Consider the following 7825-nt stretch of genomic DNA (forward strand, 5'->3'; position numbering starts at 1 on the left):
GCAAGGCACAAACACAACTGCCAAATGGTCAAAGCATTTCTGAAGGGCAAGTGATAGCAGAGACTAAAAAAAAACCCAGCTGCTTGCTGCCAGCTTTAGCCAGATAGCTCCTACCATCCCTACTGCTACACTTTGATTAAACAGATTTACTGCACATATATGTTTGATTAATCACCTATTGGAGTCCGCCAGTTGGAAGAGCTGTGTGCAGGAACCACTGCAGGGTATGAGGCAGCTGCTCTCTGCTGTGCGGATGCTCGCCTGCAGGAGCCGACGGTAAGACATGCAGGAGGCCTGACAAGCGCTGGCCGGGCACAGCTGCACACAGCCCCGCTGCTCCGAGCACACGGCTGGCAGACAGCAGCACCGGAGCCGGCACAGCTCGAGGCCCAGGACAGAGCCACGGGCCGGGCGCTGCTCCCGGGACCGGCTGCCCAGGCCTCGCGAGGAAAAGGCACACGGACGCCGCCATCATACGGCCTGCACGGGTTTCCCGGCCGAGCGCCGCCGGTACCGAGCCTACACGTCCCCGGGAACGGGAAGGGAGGGGCGGGCCCATCGGAGCAGAGCCCCGCGGGAGCTGAGGGAGATCCGGGGGTGATCCCGAGGCCCTCAGCCCGAGCCGGCCCCGCCGCGTGGACACGGACACGAGCCGCGAGCACCCAGCCCCTGCCTCTGCCGCAGCCCTCCTCGGGACGCGGCGTGAGAGAAACCCCACCCCTGTCCGCCCGGAATTTATCACCCACGGTGGGGACTGCGCAGCCAATCAGGATCCGCCCGCCGAACGCGACCGCGCCGCCGATTCGTAGAGGCGGCCGCGAAGCCACACAGCGGCCCTAAGTCCCCGCCCCCCCCTTGTTTCGCGTCGCCTCGGCCAACGGCGATCTGCGAGCGGCGGGCGCGAGCCCCCGCGCAGGCGCAATCGGGGACGGCAACGCGGCGACGCTCAACGAACGTTTATTGCGCGGGGCCACTGCGAGCGGCAGCAGCCATGGGAGCCGACCCCGGGGGTCACCCGGTCCCAGCCCTGCCGGGGCAAGGACACCGGAACGTGTCCAGGCGGGGCTTGGATGTGCCCAGAGAGGGAGCCTCCACATCCCCCTGCGCAGCCTGCTCAGTGCTCTGCCACTGCAACGGAACAAGTTCTTCCTCATGTCGAGGGCAAACCTCTTGTGCTTCGGTTCATGACCACTGCTCCTCAGCCTGGGGCTGGCCACCACTGAAGAGAGTCTGGCACCTTCCTCCTGGCACCTGCCCCAAACCTCCCATCAGCTCCCTCCACCGGCTCTCCCCTTCTTCGTCTCTGAGGGCTCATTCTCCTAGGAAGAAACTGCTTTCACCCTCCACAAGCAGGGTGGTCAGTGGGAGGGGAGACACCGGGCTTTGCTCACAGGTGTCAGACCTCACTGCTCCCCACCCCTGTGAGTCTGCTGGTGCCGGAAGAGCGACGAGCTCATGGTGAAGCCCTTTCCACAATCAGCACATGCATAGGGACGCTCCCCAGTGTGGATGCGCAGGTGCTGGATGAGGTGGTGACTCCGGCGAAAGCTGTCCCCACAGTAGGCACAGGAGTAGGGCCTCTCGCCTGTGTGGACCCGCAGGTGCTGGAGCAGGCCTGATCTCACGCTGAAGCTCTTCCCACACTCAGAGCACTTGTACGGCTTCTCCCCAGTGTGGACCCGCACGTGCTGGATGAGCTGCAAGTTGTCAGAGAAGCTCATCCCGCACTCGGCACACTTGTAGGGCTTCTCCCCGGTGTGGACCCGCTGATGTTGTGTCAGGGCTGCGCTCACACTGAAGCTCTACCGGCAGGTCCTGCACTCATAGGGTTTCTCCCCAGTGTGCACCCGCTGGTGCTGGACAAGCTGAGACTTCCCGGAGAAGCTCTTCCCGCATTCGGCACACTTGTAGGGCTTCTCCCCAGTGTGCACCCGCTGGTGCTTTACAAGCTGCGACTTCCCATAGAAGCTCTTCCCACACTCGGCACACTTGTAGGGCTTCTCCCCAGTGTGCACCCGCTGGTGCTTTACAAGCTGTGACTTCCCATAGAAGCTCTTCCCGCACTCAGCACACTTGTAGGGCTTCTCCCCGGTGTGGATTACCTGGTGCTGGATCAGATTCGAGCTCACACTGAAGCTCTTCCCACAGGTCCTGCACTCGTAGGGTTTCTCCCCAGTGTGTACTCGCTGGTGCTGGACAAGCCTCGACTTCCCATAGAAGCTCTTCCCGCACTCGGCACACTTGTAAGGCTTCTCCCCGGTGTGGATTACCTGGTGCTGGATCAGACTCGAGGTCCTGCTGAAGCTCTTACCACAGGTCCTGCAATCATAGGGTTTCTCACCGGTGTGCACCCGCTGGTGCTGGAGCAGGGCTGATCTCACGCTGAAGCTCTTCTCACACTCAGAGCACTTGTATGGTTTCTCCCCATTGTGGACCCGCATGTGCCGGATGAGCTGCAAGTTGTCAGAGAAGCACTTCCTGCACTGAGCACATTTGTAGGGCTTCTCCCTGGTGTGCACATGTTGGTGTTTCATGAGCGCGGAGCTCCGTTTGAAGCTTTTCCAACAATCCGTGCACTCGTAGAGTTTCTCCCCGGTGTGCACCCGCTGGTGCCGGACGAGCTGCGAGTTCTCGTAGAAGCTTTTCCCGCAGTCGGCACACCTGTAGGGCTTCTCCCCGGTGTGGGTTACCTGGTGCCGGATCAGCTTTGAGCTCTCCCTGAAGCTCTTCCCACACTCAGAGCACTCATAGGGTTTCTCCCCGGTGTGGACATGCTGGTGTCGTGTCAGGGCTGATCTCACCCTGAAGCTCTTCCCGCACTCGGCACACTTGTAAGGCTTCTCCCCGGTGTGGACCCGCTGGTGTCGTGTTAGGGCTGAGCTCAAGCTGAAGCTCTTCCCGCAGGTCCTGCACACGTAGGGTTTCTCCCCAGTGTGCACCCGCCTGTGCTGGATGAGCTTCGAGTTCTCGTAGAAGCTCTTCCCACACTCAGCACACTTGTACGGCTTCTCCCCAGTGTGGACCCGCTGGTGTCGTGTCAGGGCTTCGCTCACGCTGAACCTCTTCCCGCACTCAGGGCACTCGTAGGGTTTCTCCCCAGTGTGCACTCGCTTGTGTCGTGTCAGGGCTGAGCTCACGCTGAAGCTCTTTCCACACTCCGTACACTCATAGGGTTTCTCCCCAGTGTGCACCCGCTGGTGCAGGACGAGCTGGGAGCCATCAGGGAAGCTCTTCTCGCACTCGGAACACTTGTAGGGCTTCTCCCTGGTGTGGGTTATCTGGTGCTGGATCAGCTGCGAGCTCACACTGAAGATCTTCCCACACTTGGAGAACTCATAGAGCTGCTCCCCTGTGTGGATACTCTGGTGCTGGATGAGATGTGACTGGTGCTGGAAACTCTTCCCACATTCGGTGCAGGTGAAGGGTTTTTCTCCGGTGTGGTTTATCTGATGCTGGATGAGGTTGGAGTTCACCTGGAAGCTCATGGATCTCTGAATCCTTTCTGAACTGCATGGGAGAACAGGGTCCTGTGCAGGATCCTGGGAACTGTTCTCCTCGGAGAGTCCTGAGCATAAACCCTTGGGCTCCACCGGCCTGGGGATGCCTTGATGGGCATTGTCTTCATTCGTGCTCACAATCCCATCTTCAGCTGCAATAAAATGAGAATCCAGACAAGTCACAGGCAGGACTGGAAGCTTTGGACAGGGCAAATCGCAAGGGGCCAAATTCTAAAAGTTCAGCAGATAGATTAAGTACAAAACATACTGGTATATCCTGCATTCCAAATCCATGGTATTTCCCTCCAAACTACACAGTGGATTTTTCAGAGTGTTCACAGGAGCAAATGCTGTAAATTGCCCTGCAAGCTCCACCACAACCTGAGTCTACTGAAATCACTGGCATATTAGAGGCAGAAGTTCACTGCTTGAATGGGAAAGATGCCTGCTATTCCAGGATGTTCTATCTGAAAATCACCCCAGGATGGTTTGAGCTGGAATGGACCTTACAGATCACATCCAGTTCCAGCCTCCTGCCATGTGCAGGGACACCTTGCACTAGACCAGGTTGCTGCAAGCCCCATCCAACCTGGCCTTGAACACTGCCAGGGATGGGGCAGCCACAGCTCCTCTGGGCAACCTGTGAAGGCGCCTCAGCATCCTCACAGGGAAGAATTTCTTTCACCTTATCTACATATCCCCTCTGTCATTTTAAAGCCATTCCCCCTTGTCCTGTCCCTACTTGCTCTTGTCAAAAGCCCCTCTCTACAGTTCTTGTAGGGCCCTCTACGTACTGAGAGCTGCTCTAAGATCTCCCCAGAGCCTCCTCTTCTCCAGGCTAAACAAGCCCAGCTCTCTCTGCTTGTCTCCACAGGATGTTACTGAAAGTTGAACTGGGAGTCAGAGGAAGGCCATAACGAACTGCCTTGTTCAGCAGAACATTCCTTGGGATGCAACAGTAATCTCCGTGCTCTTGTGCTGCTGGTACTGCAGAGAAAGAGAAGATGCACAAGGCATGAGACACGGACACCGCCCGGAGCCTGGCTTATGCCACTCTTAGAGCAGAAGTAATTTAACTTTATGCTTTCACTGGTGCAGAACAAACGCGTTCTGCGTGCAAGGTTGTGGGGGAACTGAAGATCCCCCACGGCTGGTTCCAGATTATGCACTGAAGAAATCCAATACATGCAGAAGATGAAGGTAAGTGCAAGTCGAATTAACGCTAGCTGAACAGTTATGAATGGACTCTCGGACACAGGCAATGAGCAGATCCCTGCCCTCTTATGTACATAAAGTCTTGCAGAAGCGTTACAGGCATGAATATTCACTGCGCAGACCCGAGGTCACCTGAAAGTCTCTTCAAGACAAGGGGCTTGAGCTGGTTTCTAGGGTGTTCACAGAGAGCAGCAGCTCCTTCCAGCCCACTGCTCTGAATGTGGTTTGATGAGCATGTAGCAGGTTCAGAAGCACGTGCCCCCAACAGTGCTGGGCCTTTTGCTGTCCACAGGAAACATAGCTCTTTGCAGGCTGAATGAGCAAGACAGGACCTGTGCGACATGCACACAAAGCACATCTCCAGATCTGCTTAAAGATTCAGCAGATATCTTGTGGTTCTCTGAACACTCTTATGAAATACACCAGTAACATATCGGTCACATGGAATTGCTGTACAAGCACAGGCACCTCCTGTGGTCTGGCAGAGCTGTGAGAAGAAAGTGCAGGCCATGGAAGAGGCGAGTTGTTACTGAACCATAAGCGTGCAATAAAGAAAGGAGACTCTAGAAGTTCAACCCCAGACTGATATATGTACATATTTCATCTTCCTCTTTCTAGGAAGCACAAGAAAACATCACAATATGATTTCACAGTGAACTCCTAAGATACCTTCCTGGCAGCTTGCTGTCGTAGTGATGCCACTTCTTTCCTCACATAGTTTTCATTAAAACCATCCCATGAGAGGATCAGAAACTGCAATTTTGCTATTTACCATGAAGGCATTTCCATTTGTCTGCAGCTACTCCAGCCAGGCCTGGAGGAAAAGAGCAAGGTGATATCCACAGATGGGATGGAAAGAGGATGTTTCCGGCAGGCCACCATGAAGCTCTTGACCCGTTCATCAGACTTACTGAGTAGACAGTGGAGCTAGCAAAGTTGTTCTGTTGCCGTTGTGCCCAAAGCGATGCTAACTTTGGCACTTACACCCACGTTTGGTCCTTTATGCAGACCTTGAAAGTGCCTTCAGAAGTACGTGACAATTAAGTTTCCTATGGTGTTCTGTACTTTTTGGGGAACATCAGGAGCGTCAAGCTTCTTTTCACAATTATTGTCACGGCTCTAGCAATTCTACGATCATTCATGTTACTTCTGAGCTTTTAGGTACCTTCACTGGCATCTAGGACACGCTGCCTGTAAAGGCTTTGATCAAAACCAAGACAGGAACTCACTGCAAGTATCTCAAGTGGAAGGAGAGCGAGTTCACAATGAGAGACATGAAGAATGTGGTTCTTCCTCAGCCCATGCCAATTTGGGTTGATGGCAAGACCTCTATTACGCCCAAGAGGGCCAGTGCTATAGCTACAAGGCAAGCTCCAGGTAAGCAGAGTAAGCTGCTGGACTTCTGACTGTGGTACCTCACTGCTGTTACTAGAGGTGGCTGATGTGATGCCACAGAAAGGGCTGGAGGGGAGATCTGGGGCCCGACATTCCAAGCAAACAAACAGAAATCTGAAATCTAAGAACTAAGGGACTGATAGCGAGAGGACAGACTGGGGAAGACCTGGCACAGCCTTTGGAAAGGGATGTCTCACTTCACAAACCACTCGGAGTTCTTCAGACATGTCCCCAGCTTTATCAAAAGGGACATGTGGGGTCCAGAGGCATTCCCGAAAGACATTCATCCTTCACCAGAACTGGTAAAGAAGCTAAGCTGCTGTGGGATGAATGAACCTCTCAGGGCGGTAAGGAAGGGAAAAGGGAGGTGGAAACATTTGCTGATGATTTTGTGCTCCTCAGGGTTAAAGACACAAAGCCTGCCTACAAAGTGTGGCAGAGCCTTAAGATACTGACCAACCAGGTGACAGGGGACGTTCACTGCACAAAGACCTTCCGAGGAGAACAGCCTCTACAGCTTGCACTCACACCAGGATGGGCCTAGGATGTTCATGATATCATTCAGGAAAAGCACCTTGGAGTCTGAGCAGCTGGATGAAAACTGCAGCTCCGAGGCACACAACACAGCCAGTCAAGCATCAGTGAGTGCTGGGGGGAAAACGATAGGGAAGAGAAGAGAATGTAATTCTGCCTTGCTGCTCAAACCCCACATTCTGACTGTGTGCAAGGGGGAGGACGGATCCCCCATGCCAGAGACACTCTGACAGAGCTGAGGAAGACAGAGGCATGACAGGAACCATCAGAGGCACAGAACAGCTTCTGTACAGGAGATGAGTCAACTGCCCATTCTGCTGGGAAAAGGTACAGCTTACAGGGGGTATCACAGAGGACTATAAAAACACAAGTGGCCTGTGGGGTGGTTTGGCATCTATGCTGCACCACCTGTTCTAAATTAAGAACTCCTGCCAGCAGTAAAAGGCACTCTCAAAGCAAACTAAAGGAGGCAGCAATTCATAAATCACCTAAGTAAGCTGGGGAACAGGCAGCAGGTGAAGCTGGACGGGGCCTGCTCCAACCCAGCACCGCCACCCTTGTACCTTCTGTGGGCGCTGGTGCTCCTGGAGCACTGTTTCTCCTGACGGGTTCACGCTGATGGCCCTTACCTGCGGTGCCGCTCAGAGCACTCTTCCCTTCGCAGGAGCGGGACCGGGACAACGGCAGCTCCTCCTTCTGATCCATGTGGATGAGCATCTCCGGCTCCGCTCCGGGGGCCTGCTCCGGGGGAAGAAACGAAGAGGGTCAGGCGAGCTGGGCTTTCACCGACCGCTACCAGCGGCGCGGCTCGGGAGCTGGCGGCTCCGCGCCGAGCAGGGACCCCGGCTCCAGGGGGCGTGCAGCGGAGAGCACCGCGCCCCGCAGCACCCCGTGCCACGGAGCCTCACGCGGCCGCGGGGGGCGGGCTTCCGGGCCAAGCCCTACCGGGTCAGGCCCCGCTCCCTGCGGCCCGGCCAGGCCCGCCCTCAGCGGCTGGACCGGCGCAGCAGGGGGCGCTGCCCCGTGACGGCAGCGACCAACGGCGGGCGGTGCCTTCGCCTCCCAGAGCGGAGGGAGGTGGCGGCGCTGGGCTGCCGGTGGCGACGGTGCCGTCCTACGGCGGGGCTCCGCGGGCCTGTCGGTACCGAGGGCAGCTCCCCCCGCGGGTGGGTCACCTGCTGCCG

At 56.2% G+C, this 7825-nt stretch overlaps 1 pseudogene; it reads right to left on the reverse strand.

The window, feature by feature from the left end:
• The window catches only part of LOC136016613 (zinc finger protein 850-like), a 19149-nt pseudogene extending 11569 nt beyond the window's left edge, over positions 1 to 7580 (reverse strand).
• Positions 7581 to 7825: the final 245 nt, after the last annotated feature.

The sequence above is a fragment of the Lathamus discolor genome, chromosome 6 (genome assembly GCF_037157495.1).
Source record: "Lathamus discolor isolate bLatDis1 chromosome 6, bLatDis1.hap1, whole genome shotgun sequence".
In the NCBI taxonomy this organism is placed as follows: Eukaryota; Metazoa; Chordata; class Aves; order Psittaciformes; family Psittacidae; genus Lathamus; species Lathamus discolor.